Source organism: Sus scrofa, chromosome 15 (assembly GCF_000003025.6).
Source record: "Sus scrofa isolate TJ Tabasco breed Duroc chromosome 15, Sscrofa11.1, whole genome shotgun sequence".
Taxonomy (NCBI): domain Eukaryota; kingdom Metazoa; phylum Chordata; class Mammalia; order Artiodactyla; family Suidae; genus Sus; species Sus scrofa.
In genome coordinates, this window is record NC_010457.5 from 65581048 (window position 1) to 65597855 (window position 16808).

General features: G+C 37.9%; 1 protein-coding gene across 26 annotated transcripts in view; it reads left to right on the plus strand.

The window, feature by feature from the left end:
- PKP4 (plakophilin 4) overlaps positions 1 to 16808 on the plus strand; it is a 249719-nt gene that overhangs the window by 149875 nt on the left and 83036 nt on the right. The gene's annotated exons all lie outside the window — the stretch shown is intronic.

The following is a 16808-nucleotide window of genomic DNA, read 5'->3' on the forward strand; positions in this document are numbered from 1 at the left end:
TGTATTTGACCAACATGTAATATTAGGGCTTTTTAAAGTTTACCAGTCTAATGCCATCTTATTTTAGTTTGTATTTTCTTGATGAGTAGTGGGTTGAGTATCTTTTCATATCCTCATGATTCATTTGCATTTCTGCTTCTATTCATATCCTTTACCTATTTTTCTAATGAGTAATTTGGTTTATTCTTTTTGGTTCTCTCATTAGTTTCATTGAGCTGAAATAACTCTGGGATATATATCTTAAAATGGTACAGGCCTTATCACATCACAACACAATGTACACCATATTAATCTATTTTTAAAATACAAATCTTGGAGTTCCCATCATTGCACAGCAGAAACAAATCTGACTAGAAGCCATGAGGTGGTGAGTTCAACCCCTGGCCTCGCTCAGTGGGTTAAGGATCTGGCATTGCCGTGAGCTGTGGTGTAGGTCGAAGACACTGCTCAGATCCTGCGTTGCTGTGGCTGTAGCGTAGGCTGGCGGCTACATCTTCAATTGGACCCCTAGCCTGGGAAACCTCCCTATGCCACAAGTGCGGCCCTAAAAAGCAAAAAAAAAAAGAATACAGATCTTTAATATTATGACAAGTATTTAGGAGAAACAACCCTTTTTCTATATGCAGTATATAATAATGGATCCCAAATTCTCCAAATCTGCCCAAACAGATGATACGACTAGCCCTTTCTCTTTCTACTACATTTCCTTCATTGATCCTGCATTTATTTTCTTCTGCAGAAGTTTATGATGTCTTCTCTAAATTGACTCGGTAACTAGTTATACCTTTCCTTTACTGCAGAGATACAAAGATACAAAAGCATGGAATTTCCAGCCCAATAGGGAGGCCCAATGTGTGAAATTAGCCCTATGACAAAGCACCTTAGTAGCAGCATATGTATGTCTACATTTTTATTATTTTTTTAGTTTTTGAAGAGTACAGTTTTGATGAGATTACACTGCTTGTCCTGGCTGTATTCAGGGAGGCCTTACGTTGATGTCTGATTCTCATATCCTTACACGAAAAAACTGCTTTGTAATTATATTAGAAGGAAGAGAACAATAGCCATTGAGCATCTATTGTGTAATAAGCACTTGTGCAAGTCGATGCTTTGTACGCATTATCTGCTTACTGTTCAATAGAATTTCCTTTTTGGTTTACTTTTTGCATTTTAGTTTGCTTTGATTTGTATTATTATTGTACACTTGAACATTCAGGTATTTCCCCAAAAGATAGTATTAGTCTATTGGTTTTCCACTGGGGTGTCAACAATTAGTTTGGGAAGACTTAAGCACACCACTTAGCTCCATTCCACCTCAAATAGACATCTTCATATAAAACTGCTTGCTACCCAAGACAGGTACAAAATCCCTAGCCCCCAGTCCCATCTCCACTACCGTTGCTTTTTATCTCCTTCATGGAAACTTTGGAGTAGCTGCTGTTTTTGTTCTTGGTTGATGACAGACATGTTACTAGAAGTCAAGTAGATATCAATTAAAAGATTCTAGAAATCAATCTTGAAAAGCATTGCCACCAGTGTGCTTCCTGCAATCCATTAATTGGGCAGGGGGGCAGTTTATCATTCTTTCATCTAATCACTTCAATCTCCATGATGAAATAAAGGCTAGTTGGTGTTAAGTTCACATTCTCATTACCCTTAGGCAGGTTAAGGTCAAAGGGGGGAATGACTGATGTGTGTGGTAAGATTTTAAGGGCTGTGTTTCCTCAGCCCTTCAGAGACCTAGTGCTGTATATAGCTCTAAGCCAATGATGTATAGAAAAGGAAATTGGAAATGTGATTATCCACCTAAAAGAAAGAGTCATCTATTAGTGCATTTTCAGCAGTTTATCAACTTGCCATAAAAATGAACATGGCGTGTCTGCCAAGGCGGCGGGGGGCGGGGGGTGCGACAGCTGACAAGTTTGCCAGACTTTGTAGTGACTAAATTGTTATTATAGCTGTCCTCCCTGAGGCTTCACAATCTATTTAATAACAAATCAATCTAATCTGTTTTTTACATAGATTTTTCTGCTCTGCCATTGTGTTACTCCCCAATTAAATAGGGGGAAAAAACACTCTAAAGCTGAAGAGCAAAAAAGCCTGTAGGCTACAGATTTTCACAGCTTAAAAAATAAAAAAAAAAAAACACTCATATTAAACAATTATTTATTTTAATCACTATCCAATAGTTTAGATACAGTGTTTGGTTTGCACTTTTGGATAGCTTATAAGCCAAGGAGGAATGTGTACATCTGTGTGTTTATTTCTTCTAGCCTTTTTTAAAACTTCAAATTTAAAACAAATAACAGCCAGTTATTCTAGGATCCCATGATGTGTTGTTTCTGCTTCAGAGCAGGTCAATTAAAGGTGGCACAGTGGTTAACGAATCCAACTAGGAACCATGAGGTTGCGGGTTCGATCCCTGGCCTTGCTCAGTGGGTTAAGAATCTAGTGTTGCCGTGAGCTGTGGTGTAGGTTGCAGACACGGCTCGGATCCCAAGTTGTTGTGGCTCTGGCGTAGCCTGGTGGCTACAGCTCCGATTGGACCCCTAGCCGGGGAACGTCCATATGCCACGAGAGCGGCCCTAGAAAAGGCAAAAAGACAAAAAAAAAAAAAAAAAAAAAAGAAAGAAAGAATAAGTCTAGGAGTTCCTGATGTAGCACAGTGGGATCGGTAGGTGCTGGGACAGAGGTTTGATCCTTGGCCAGGCACGATGGGTTAAAGATCTGGCCTTGCCACAGCTACAGGTTAGGTTACAACTGCGGCTCAGATCTGATCTCTGGCCCTGAAACTCCACAGGGGGTGGGGCAGCCAAAAAATAAAATTAAAAAATCTGGAAGTTAAAATCTTGGGTAAGCTTTTTTGTTTTGTTTGTTTGGGGAAGTGTTTGTTTTTGTTTTGGGGTATTTTGTGTGTGTGTGACTACTAGCAAAGTAATGTATCTAGATCAATGATCATCAATGGCTACTAAAATCATTAGTAGAAAAAATGATGGGAAACTTTACAGTGAGTGGATCAAGCTGACAGCATCTGGACTCACTTATCTGTCTTATGTTAAACAAAGTAGAATATAGTACAAAATTATGGCCTCTGAGGTGATGCAATGGAAAGTGCATAACATCACCTATGACATATTCTTGCCCCAAAATTGTTCAGCCATCTAGATATAAGTACCAATTCATTAGAAATTGAAGAGACAAGGATACATTAAATGACACTGTGTTGAGGCTTTAGTTAGACCAATCTATCATGAATTCTGCAAACCAAACTAAATACTTTCAAACAGGAGAAAACAAGTGAGGTGGAGGGCAAAACTTTGCATGAAAAGAAATTTTTAGAGACATAGCAACCTAATAATACAGTGTGCAGACCTTGCTATGGTCTTGATTCAAACAACTGTATTTAAATATTCAAACAGGGACTTTGAATATTGACTACATATTTGTTGCTATGAAGAATTTCACTGATAATTTGTTTAGGTTTGATAATGTTATTGTGGTTATGTTCTTTTTAAAGTATTTTTATTTTTTTTAAAGTATTTTTAAATAAGATGTCTAAGACTTGCTTCAAAATAATCTAGTACTGCAGAGAAAATAGTGGGTAAAGGTATAGGTGAAATAAGTATTGACTACATGTTCCCTTTTATTTGTTGAAACTGGGTGATGAATACATTGTAGGTTCATTATACTATTTCTTTTATATACACGTGCCTATGTGCTGTGTAACAAAAAGTGTAAATGTTAAATGAACTGGCTCTTAATTTTCTGACTGAAATTTTGGATAAAACTTATTTGTTTCATTTTAAGATTAGGAAGGTCATATTTCTTAAATTCTGAGTGATGAGTGTTTCCTTCAGTAGTTTAAATGGGAGTTCCCCAGTGGCCTAGCAGTTAAGGATCCATTGTTGTTACTACTATGACACAGGTTCACTTCCCCCACCTGGGAATTTACATATGTGTGGGCACAGCCAAAAAAAGTAGTTTAATGAAGAGTATTTATTTAAGTTAAATTAGACTATGAATCTACACAGTATGCTCCATATACCTCATAATGCCTTTTCCATCAATAATATTGGCTCATTGTGGCAATGAACGGGAGAGGGAGCAAAGAGGGGAAAGAAAGATTAAAATAAAGCAGATCTACCACTCTTCTGTCATTTTGCAAACCCTTTTCATTCATATTTCTTAAAAAGAACAATGCTAGATATTAAAGCTAGGAATTTAACAGTCTTATCCAGCCATTTGCTCTGGAGACTGCCTGTTCAACAACTGTGCATTGTTTATGGCTCACCCATTATAGATCAAGAATTCTGTTTGAGGAGACTTGACCTTTCTTTCTTTCTTCTTTTTTTTTTAGGGCCAAACCCATGGCATATGGAGTTTCTCAGGCAAGGGGTTGAATCAGAGCTGCAGCTGCCAGCCACAGCCACAGCAACTCAGTATCTGAGCCATGTCTGCAACCCATAGCACAGCTTACAGCAACAATGGATCCTTAACCCACTGAGCAAGGCCAGGCATCAAACCTGCATCCTTATGGATGCTAGTCAGGTTCATTACCACTGAGCCATGATGGGAACTCCCAAAGACATTTAACTTTACATTGGCTTTTTTTTTTTTCCTCATGGCCACACCTGTGGTATATGGAAGTTCCCAGGCCAGGAGGTCGAATAGGAGCTGCAGCTGGGGCCTACACCACAGCCACAGCAACACCACCCTTAACCCACTCGGGGCCAGGCGTCAAACTTGTATCTTCACAGAGACAACATTGAGTTTTCAACCCACTGAGCCACATTGCAAACTCCAGCCATTGTCATTATTGTCATTCCTTCTCATTGGTTCTTACCAGCTTTTTCTCTTTCATTCCCCTGTTCAGTAGTTTGGAAACTCTGTACATAAATGTGTGGAGGGTAATAGAGAAGAGAAGGAAACAGGGGGTAGGTAAGAGGATGTAGGACAAATTAGGAATCTATAAGAGCTTTCAGGGGAGATTTAAAGCATTCTAGAACCACTTTGCTAGATTCCACAAGTCTTACTACCTAGAAGCCTAGCATATGCTCTGCCAAATGTTGATTGTATCCTTGTGTGTCCATTCTTCTTCCCAGACAGTTATTGATGATGCTGTGTCTGTACTCTGCCCCACATGTGAATTCATTCCTCCTTTAGCACGAAAACGGCTATTTATGGTGCATGTCCATGAATCAAGAGCTGAAAATGCTGTTTCAGTAAGAGGCATATTTTTTTCAAAAAGCAAAGCAGAAATTTAAGAAATATATCATCTTCTTTCTTTTTTTACATTTTGTAATGAAAATAAAGGTTTCCTCAGAAATTAAAGAAACTTACAATGTTAATAAAAATTTAAAAATAAAATCTGGGTAATCACTGGATAGAAAGTAAATATCACTCTTTAGACATACGCCTAATTTGATGTCTGTACATGAGTAACAAAGAATTGTATGTGAATAAATTGTTTGCTTTTGAATACCTAAATCGAATAAATAAGGACATGTTTAATAAAACATTATGATATCTCAAAGTTCTTAAGTAAATTTGTATATAGGCTATTTAAAGCATTTTTTTTTTCTTTTTTAGAGCCACATACGCAGCATATGGAAGTTCCCAGGCCAGGGGTTGAATTGGAGCTATAGCCACCGCCAGTCTACGCCACAGTCACAGCAACCCCAGATCTGAGCCACATCTTCGACCTACACCATAGCTCGCTGCAACACCAGATCCCTAACCCACTGAGCAAGGCCAAGGATTGAACCCTCATCCTCATGATACTAGTCAGGCTCATTTCCACTGATCCACAGTGAGAACTCCTAAAGCATTTTCTTTCTTTCTTTCTTTTTCTTTCTTTCTTCCTTTCTCTCTCTCTTTCTTTCTTTCTTTCTTTCTTTCCTTCCTTCCTTCCTTCCTTCCTTCCTTCCTTCCTTCTTTCTTTCCTTCTTTCTCTCTCTTTCTTTCTCTCTTCCCTTCCCTTGTCTCTTTTCCCTTTTCCCTTTTCAGCCATCCTGTGGCATATGGAGTTCCAGGGCCAGAGATCAGATCCGAGCCGCATTTGCAACCTCCACTGCAGCAGCACCAGATCCTTAACCCACTGTGCTGGGCTGAGGATCGAACCTGCATCACAGTGCTCCCAAGATGCCAACAATCCCATTGTGCCACAAGGCGAACTCCTTAAAGCATTTTAAATCCTAAATCATATTCGAAAGGGAATTGTGTGCATCATAAACAGCTATTTATAATGAGGAATTTTAAGGGTTTGGGATACCAGCCAGTATCTCTTACTACAGATCTCTACAGCTTGCTCCTGTATTAACTCTGTGCTTGATCCCGTATGGAGCAAGTAGCAAAATAGGACCCTTGCACTGCTCCTTGCCAGTGCCAACTTTATTTAAAAATGTAAGATTTAAGTTGTATTATGTATTTCTAAAAAGAGTATTTTTGTGGTGCTCTTTTTTATTTTAAATTTCAAAAACTGTTTTCCTTTTCTGTTTCTTTGACTTTGGAAGAATCTGAAGGAATAGAAATGAGGGGGACAGTAGCATTTTGTAGACCATCAACACAAATAATTCACAGTTTCCCATCTATTCTGAGGCTTGATCCTTTGCCTAAAGGGCATCTAAGTTATTTCAGGATACTTGAAAAAGAGAGTTTGGTATTGTGTTGAAATATTTTACTATTTTCATTTCAGTTGCTTTCACTCTTTCAAATGTCAACTGAACTGAAATGTTAGAAAATCCTTCTATTCTGATTTCTACTTTACTGGTTGGAACACCTGTTGTGGGATGGGCTTAAACAGAAGTCATGCTTCCTGTTTAATTTATGGAGATGCCAGAGGGAACTGTTTGTCTCATTTTTGTCTAGTACTACATTCTTTTTGATCTTCCCCTTCCCATGTGGCCCTCTGGATCTTTTATTCATAGATTCAAAGCAGTAACACAAAATGCTTTTGTCAAAGAATATTTAACATCTTCTAAACTGTATTCACCTCTAGTTCCTATGAAACTTACTTGAATTGTTTAAAGGGGTAATCTAATATTTCCTGGTCCTTTAATGTTTTTTCTGTGCATCAAGTACATAATTTTTTTTGTCAGAGACTGGCTGTGATGTTATTTTTATCTTGCCTTCTCCTGTAATTCATTTTAGACAGATGTTATAAAGGTCCCAAAATATGGTAAAGTAGCACAAGGGAAGAGTGAAATGAAGAACTGAGTAAACAAGGGTGAGAACAAAACAGAGCCAATAGCGGGACCAAAAATGTACCCCACGGTGTTCGGTTATACATTTCACTCTACACTTGCTAGCAGCCAGTGGAAACCAAGACTACATTTCTGTGCCACACTTTGCTGTTCCGTTGCTTATGTGATTTTTTTAAAGACCGAAATTGTAAAAGTACATTCTGAAAGCATGGCCAGGTTTTTCAGTTAAAGTGTCACCAAGAGGAATGTGTGGGTTAGACTGTAAGCCTTTGGCTTTTCCCACATTGCATGAAGTATAAGTTCTGCATTCCGGTAGCTGTCTTGCTTGCTCCTTCTGTTGGCCATCCCAGTGATTGTGACCTGTGAGAGCAGGTGGGCACAAATCCATCACCACGAGTGGCTGGGAACTCAGGGCTCATGCCCTGTTGCTGATGGGTCAGGAGCAGCTACATCATTTGAAGGACATCATTTTTAATTCAAGTGCCCTTTATTTTCTTTAACCTCAGCATCACCCTCAGAGCATATAAATAATTATGAAAAGAGATCCTTGTCCCATCTCAGTTGTTATGCTTTGCTTAGTTCAAGTTATAAGTATATATCATTTTCAGGGGCAATTTAAAACCATAACACACAGAAATAATAATAAACTACAGTTATGAGCATGTTATCATGTTTCACTTTTCTGACTACTGATATTAAGTGGTCCTTTGATAGGAAGAAGGAAGTCAGTCTCTATCCAACAGAAAGTGTCTAAGGTCTGATAGCATAATAAAAAGTACACAGAAAGGAGCCTTAGTCCTGAAAAATCATGAATTTGGATGAATATCTGTCAAGATTGATTGTGATAGATAATAAGTAAATTTTGAATAGGCTGCCCAAGATGTGGTTAAATACAATCAAAGATTGCCAAATGTTACTGCTAAGATATTCTTATAATCTGTAGGCTCGCGATTTGTCAAACATGTGTCCCCAGCATCTCTTAGGGATGATGATGTGGTACACAGAGATAACTGTTTACCTCTCAGTGCCCCTCCTCTGCTTCAGCCAGCAAAGCAGTTCACCTTCATTGTCTCTTCATCACATTGGCCTTCCAGTCCAACTTACTGAAATAGCCTAGTGGAAGAATAGCTATCCACATCTGTCTTGAGAAGAATAATCCTGATGTATTGTTTGATTTTGTCTAATTGCTCTAGTTCTGGTAGCAAGTGAGAGAGTAGGTCTCCTTTAATGGGAAGGATTTATTTCCTAGTTAATTTTTATCTAACTAAAAACAAGAGATGAGATCCTTGTTTCCCAAACGTAGGAAAAACAAAACTAGTTATAGCCTATCAGTTAACTGTTGGTGGGTTATATGAGTTTTTGGAACATCAGGAGGTAGATAGGACATTAGATAGCCCTTGACTCCATCTTAGGCTTCTGGACTCCACCTCTCACCATGCTAATTATGAGTATCAAATGAGCTCAAGGACATTCTTGTTGAGGTCAAGGTGAGGAGAAATGTGACCTCCTTACCTAGAGAATGCTTTAAAACCTGGGACTTCCACATGCATTATCTTCGAAAAGTGGCATTCTCAAGCATAAATTCAAGAGCACTCAAGAAAGCTAAAACACTGAATGAGCTTTACCTAGCTAAGAACTCACAAAAAACTAATGGAATATTTTACAAATGCATTAAGAGAAACTGAACAAAATTTTAAGTAGACTAATTAGAAGGGAAGTCAAAACAATAGTGATTGAAATTTTGAAGACTTAAGTGTTGGGTAGAATGGATTACTCAGTTAAGGGAAATTGTTTTAAATTTATCTAGTAACACTCCAAGTAGAGACCAAAAGTTCAGAATCATAAGTAGTTACTTTGCCAGAATCTTGGCAGAGGAAATCATAGGTGCGTAATAGGAAATCTGAAGTGACCTGGAGCTATGGAACCCAGCTTTCATATCTAAGAAAATTCTGAATCAACTCATTAAAAAGCAATTTGTAATGCCTAGAGGATAGCAAGGTATTAAGTAATTTCAATATGTATTAATTACCTAAAATAGAAACCCAAACAAACCAACTTTTTCTTTTTTAACTGAAAAATCGACCTTAGAATCAAGTAAAAAGTAGATATAATTATTAGAGCAATGTATTATAAAGGAAATTATAAAAACCAATAATGAGTCACCAGAATTTTTCTCATAATGGATTTAGAATCCATAACAATTACGTATTTGCTAATAGACTAGCTTCAGGTAGTAATGAATTTGTAGAAAAGGAGAAAAATACATTTGGAATTTATTCCAGCTAGTGAAATTTCATTTGTAAACACATGGTAGTTCTTGAATTCAAGAGTTAACATGTGCAAAAGAAAAACAGAACTTTTTTCTTGGAGTATAGTTGGTGTACAATATTGTATAAGTTCAGGTAGACAACCCGGTGATTCACAGTTTTTAAAGGTTATATTCTATTTATAGTTACTATAAAATGTTGGCTATATTCCCTGTTTTATACAATAAATCCTCTTGGCTTATTTATTTTGTACCTCTTTATTTATTTGTTAAATTTATTTACTTAAGGAGTTCCCTTTGTGACTCAGCAGTAATGAACCCGATAGTATCCATGGAGACTAGGGTTCAATCCCTGGACTCGCTCAGTGGGTTAAGGATCTGACATTGCCATGAGCTATGGTGTGGGTCGCAGATGTGGCCCAGATCCCGCATTGCTGTGGCTGTTGTGTAGGCCAGCAACTGCAGCTCAGATTCAACCCATAGCCTGGGAACTTCCATATGCCACAGGTATGGCACTAAAAAAAGCTCCCCCCCCCCAAATTATTTATTTAGTACCTCTTAATCCCCTACCCCATCCTACCTCTCTCCCCACTAGTGGCCACTAGTTTGTTTTCTATATGTGTGAGTCTCTTTTTGTTTTGTTACATTCACTAGTTTTTTGTACTTTTTTAGATTCCACAAATAAGTGATTTCATACAATATTTGTCTTTCTCTAATTTCACTTAGCGTAATACCCTCCAAGTCCATCCTTATTGCTGCAAATGGCAAGATTTCATTCTTTTATGTGGCTGAATAGTGCGTGTGTGTGTGTGTGTGTGTATACACGTGTACGCACATATACATACAACACATCTTTATCCATTCATCTGTTGATGGACACTTAGGTTGCTTCTGTTTTTTGGGAATTGTAAATAATGCTGCTGTGAACATTGGGGTACATGTGTCTTTTCAAATTAATGTTGTCTTTTTTCACACACATGCATACACACACATATACCTGGGAGTAAACTGCTGAGTCATAGGGTAGTTCTATTTTTAGTTTTTTGAGAAAACTCCATACTCTTTCCCACAGTTGCTGCACCAATTTACATTCCCACCAGCAGTGTACAAAGGTTCCCTTTTCTCCACATCCTTACCAGCATTTGTTATTTGATGATAGCCATTCTGACTATGGTAGGAGGTGATATCTCTTTGTGGTTTTAATTTGCATTTCTCTGATGATTAATGATGTTGAGCATCCTTTAATATGCTTCTTGGCCATCTGAATGTCCAGAAATAGTAAAAGTAGTGAGAAAGTCAAGAGTAAAAAGTCAGGCTAGCAATGTACAGATGCGTTTTTGAAAATATTTATAGTAAGATTAATGAACATGTCATCAATGAGAATTCAGCTATTAATTACCTCTGTTCAGTAAAGGAAGATCATCTAAGGATCATTTTTAAAGTATTGTAAATGAAAATGTTGTAATAGTGAAATATGTAGTTTATGTAATGCTACTAAAGTGGGGTGGTTTTAATAGCTATTTGAAGAGATTGTTGTAATACAGAGGGGAAACTTGATATGTCAGGTTTATTTGCACATGTAGACTATCATATTGATGGTCTCACAAACCAGCTGATTCCTAACACTTTATAATCTTTGAGTTGCAGGAACTGAAGCAAATTCTCAAATATAACAGTATGTTTCACACTGCTACATACCTTTTCCCTCTGCAGCTTCATGTTCAAATTCCTAGATGGGTAGTCCCAATACCAATTTACCTATTGTCATAGGTAATTAAAAGGATAGCCAGGTCTTTTTTGTTGGTGTTTTAAAAGACAAATGTTTCATACTTTGAATTATAGATATGTGGATGCTCCTTTAGTCACGACACTGCTGGACTCATCAGAGTACTCTCTTACAAGTTCCTGGCTGTAAGATCAGCCTACTCTGTTTGAGGCATGTGATCCCGTGGGAGAGTCACCCAAGTACTTGTAATGAGTAATAAGATAGTTGTGAGTACCCAGAAGGCAAAGACTTTTACTCTTTTCACTGTTATATCCCAGCTTCTAACAATGTCTGACAATCAGTAGATGATCAACAAATATTTGTTGAATGGATTCATGTAATAGTTACAGTAGACATCTTTTCTATAAAGTGTAGAGAGAGCCAAAAACTCCTTTTTAGAATGATTGGAACAATATCTAAAATAACATAGGATTAGGCTTAAAAAAGAACAACCCCAAAAGTTAAGGTCAGCTGTCATTTATTTAGCATTTTTCTCAGTACTGGTTGGATGAAAATAGAATTAAGAGAGTCTTTACCCCCAAGAGAACCCTAATCTGGTAGTGGAAACAGGTAAACAAATACTGCAATTACAATCATATGAAAAACAAAAATCGAGAAAGATTATCGGATATATTCTTGACATAAAGGAAGAAATGATCAACTTTCATCAAGCTAATTCTTGAAGGATGATTGGTGTTCACCAGAGAAAATGCTCTAGAGATTATGTAGCCTAGACAGTGGTATAAGCTCATGCTCTATTCATTAATAAAATTGTTTCCAGAATAAGTCATTCCAGCAAATCCTGTACATTAATACCAAGTGCAATTTAGTTTGTTTTTGGCTGTGCTTAATTTTTTGAACATTAACAGAGGTTCTACACACACACACACACACACACACACGTATAAGTCTGTGTATATATAAAATTTCTTAACACAATGATTTTTTTAACAAAGTGGAATAACTTAGATTCTATCCCAATTCAGTGTGTCTTATAGGAGAGTAGTGACAGTAGCCCACACTTCACTAGTGATGAAAAAGCCCCATCTAGGCTAGGGAGTGGGTGAGGGGAATGACGTGGTAAAGTTACTGTGTAGCTCCATCAAATTCTCCACTCCTCCCTCCCCTACTGTTTACCTACTGCTGTCCACTTAAGCTCACATCAGACACAGTAAAATCAGGAGGAAGTTGGGTACTGAGTTAAGTAGATCATTTTTCAAAGATATTCCTGTTATTAAGGGGTACATATTCAAGGTAAACTTTACCAGAGTGGTCCGTTGAATGGGTATATAACATAAGTATTGTTACACAGTACCACATATACCATTCTGGAATTTGTGTAATTCTGAGTTTCCAGATTGTTTTCCTACACATCCTATCCCCAAATAGCATTGGAAGCTTGAAGCAGCATGGTTTGTGAGGAAACTGCAAGTAATTAGAAGTGCCTGGAATGTAGGTTTGTGTGGGAAAGGGCAAGCTAGAAGGAACCAGGTGGTGGAGGCCCTTCTACGTCATACGAAGATATTTGAATCTCTGCCATACTAACTGAGATGTTTAAAATTTATCCTGTGCGGATCTGTTGTGCATTAGCATCAGGAGAATTATTTCAGATTTGAGTGTTCAAAAAAATCACTGTAGTGACAGCCTGGAAGAGAACCTGAAAGGCTGAGAAATCAAAGCCAGGCAGAAAAGTTAGGAGGGAGACTGAAAGAATGATCCAGCCAAAGGCCTACAAGAGGGTGAAGGCCTGAACCGTATCCTTGGTAGTAAGAAGGCGTATGTTTAGGGTGACTACCATGTGCCAGGTTGGAGGTATCTGTGAACAAGGCAGACTTACTTCCCTGCCCTCATGGAGTTTACACACTAGTGTTGTATGGAAGGGACAATAAAATGACTCCTTGTTCTTCACTTTGAGTGACTAGGTAATGATTAAACAGGAGGTCCTTTAGGGAAAAGGGTTTCGGTGGGTAGAGTACAAAATATGTAATAAAATATGCTTTTAGAAATACAGTCAGGAGTTAAGGAGTTAGGTTTTAGCTCCTTCCAAAAGGCCAGTTTATATTTGTTTTCAATCAGAACGTCAGTCAGAATGCTCTCTGGCTTGTTTAAGCAGAAAAGGGACTTAACAGAAGCTTTTAGGTGTCAACTCTCAGAATCCCTAGGAAAGCCAGAGAACCAGATTTGGAGTCGGGGTTTCCAAGAACAGTGCCCACTGCCATTACTGGGTGCCCCACAAACTCCCCATGGTGCCACTGCCACCCTCACACACCTTCTTTTAGGCCCTAGGTCACTGGCCAGCTGGCCAGCTCGGTTGGCTGCAGAGGAGTGTGAGCAGGCTAGTTTTCTCACTCATAATATGGGAAAATAACAAAATAAGGGGGGTTTCAAAGACAGCCATAAGTATTCATAAATCCATTTGTGTCTATAACTGAAAAAAAAAATGTAGTTTCTTAGGTATATAGAATTGTTCAGTGATTTACTGCGTTTTTTTTTTTTTTTTTTTTTTCATGTAGTACTGTGATGGAAGGCATGGTGTCTTCCTTAAAGCAAAACTTATGTTTTTCACATTAAAATGATTTGCCTTGATTGATTAATTTCCTAGTGAACTTGCTTTTAATTGTTGTACACTGGCAGTTCCCATCGTGGCACAGTGGAAATGAATCCAACTAGGAACCATGAGGTTGCAGGTTCAATCCCTGGCCTCACTCAGTAGGCTAAGGAACTGGTGTTGGCTGTGAGCTGTGGTATAGGTCGCAGACGCAGCTCAGATCTGGCATTGCTATGGCTGTGGCATAGGCCAGTAGCCATAGCTCCAATTAGACCCCTAGCCTGGGAATCTCCACATGCCATGAGTGTGGCCCTAAAGACAAAAAAAAAAAAAAAAAAGTCATTGTACACTGTCTAGCCAGACAATCCCAAACTTATGAATGGATTTCATTCTAGAAGGTTGTTGATAATTAAGATATAATTATCAATAGAAATTGTACATGCTTCTTGCTACTGAAACAAAGTTATCATGGATGATCCTGTTGTATTTTTAAATGTTTCACATTCCAGTGGAAGCTCCTAGAACATAAGCTGCTTGGCATCTTCAGATGAGAAGTGAAAAGGAATGAGATGGAGTCATTTGTGGGCACAGTGCTTACAGACACATTGTAGACATTCAGTAAAAGTTGGAGAAATGTTTCTAGGAATAGGTGATTGGAAGGAGAGAGGGAAGAAGGAATGTGCTGTGTCTAACATGGAGCTGCCTCTTGTTCTATTGTTCCAATAAAAGTGACTTAAAACATTCAGTGACTGGAGTTCGTGCTGTGGCACAATGGGTTAAGGATCTGGCCTTGTCTCTGAGGCAGCACATGTTTAATCCCTGGCCCAGCATGGTGGGTTAAGGATCTTGTGTTGCCACAACTGTGGCTTAGGTTATAGCTGCGGCTCGGATTTGATCCCTGGCCAAAGAACTTCCATATGCCACAGGTGTGGCCATTTAAAAAAATAATAATTCAATGACTTAAAATGGTAGTTCACAACTGCACGTATTTACTGTCTCACCCCTGAATCCAAGAATGGTGAACAGTTTGAGAATTATATAAAATAATTGGTTCAAAAGGAAATAGGTTGTTCTGAATAACATATAATGACCAGTTATTACACAGAATTGTAGAATTAGTGAGAGATAAACTAGGCTGAATATATAATCTTCAAAGTATACCATGCAACTTTTTGCTTGTTTTTAATCCTCAATCTTAATTTATTTTCCTAGCAATTTTTATTGTTTGCCTCAAAGAGTAGGGAAAAAAATTTTAACCAAGGATTCCCCTTGTCTTCACCTAGGAATCCCTCATTGTATTTTGATCACCACAGGCCTTTTCAGCGACAAAAAATGCTGTTTGCCTAGTTGTTATACAATGAGGCTACTGAAATTTCCTTCCTGGAGTGTGGAAAATAATTTGATCTGTTTGTACAAAGCAGTAAATAATAATTTACATATACCTGGTCTTTCAGAACAATAAAGAACCCGTTATTACTTTTTCACAGCTTGTGTTAGAACAACAATATATGTTGAGCTTCTTCTCTGTGCCAGGCACTGTGCTGGGAACTTGACCTGAAGAAATGGGCAAGACAGCCACAACCCCTGCTCAATTTGAGCAATTAACGTAATTATATTCTTTAATTACAAGAATTCAAAAAAAAGCTTGTGAGAGTATTTCATTAAAGTTTATATAAATTTAGAATTCAGAAGATAATAGATTTTAATATTACCTAGAAACCTGAGGCACATTAAACATTTATGGAATGCAGTTTGATTTACCATGTATTTTAATATTAACAAAAAATATGAACATGTTGATAGAAACACAGTTGGGCAGTATCAGCCTTGGTGCTGGGAAAGCTAATTTAGATAAGATAATTAAATAATAAAATATACTCAAGAGTAATTGAGGGATAAATAGCAAGATCCTACTGTATAGCACCAAGAACTATAGTTAGTGTCCTATGATAAACCAAAATGGAAAAGAATATTTTTTGAAAGTATGTGTGTGTGTGTGTGTGTGTGTATATGTGTATAAACAGTCTACTGTACGACAGAAATAGACACATTGTAAATCAACTCTAACTCAGTTTTTTTTTCTTTTCTTTCTTTCTTTCTTTTTTTTTTTTTTTTTGTCTTTTTGCCCTTTCTTGGGCCGCTCCCGCGGCATATGGAGGTTCCCAGGCTAGGGGTTAAATCAGAACTGTAGCCGCCAGCCTACACCAGAGCCACAGCAACGCGGGATCTGAGCCACGTCTGCAATCTACACCACAACTTATGGCAATGCCGGATCCTTAACCCACTGAGCAAGGCTAGGGATCGAACCCGCAACCTCATGGTTCCTAGTCTTATTCGGCAACCATTGAGCCACGACGGGATCTCCAACTCTACTTCAGTTTTTAGCAAAAGAGAGAAATTAAAATTCAGTATAGGGAACCAGTTTTAACATCACAAGAATGTGAGACCATATCTTCAGGAGATAGGCAAATGTGCCCATATGATATTTGACCATGGTTTCATCTTATGTTCTTATTTTTAGTCCCCTTCAAAATCAGGAGAACACAGGTACAGGAGGAACCCACCTGAGTGCTAAAGATTAGCATTACCTGACTGACTCCATTGCCTGGGAACCCCCACCCCCATCCCTGCCCACAGGTAGTTCAGGGTCCTAGAACTGGAGCTGGTGACAAAAAGGCAAATCACAGACACAGTTGAAAACTTCAGTTCAGGGAGTTCTTACTGAGTCTACAATTTTTAACCAGCAAGAATTTCACTAACCACTTAATGACTTTATTAAAATATCAAGGGATTAACAAGGACTTAAAATCTTTCAACTACAGTGCTGAGAGGATTATTCCTTTCTGTATTTTACAGTGTTTCCTTAAGCCCAAAGTCACATAACTTTTCCTTAAACTTTTAACACTCAAAAAAATTTTGGTATGTGTTTGTTTCCGATTTTTTAAAAAATGGTTGAAAAGAAAAAAATCCTTTTAGGTGTACCCCACAGAAATAAGTGCTAGCACTTTGGTTTTTATTTCTCTAGAC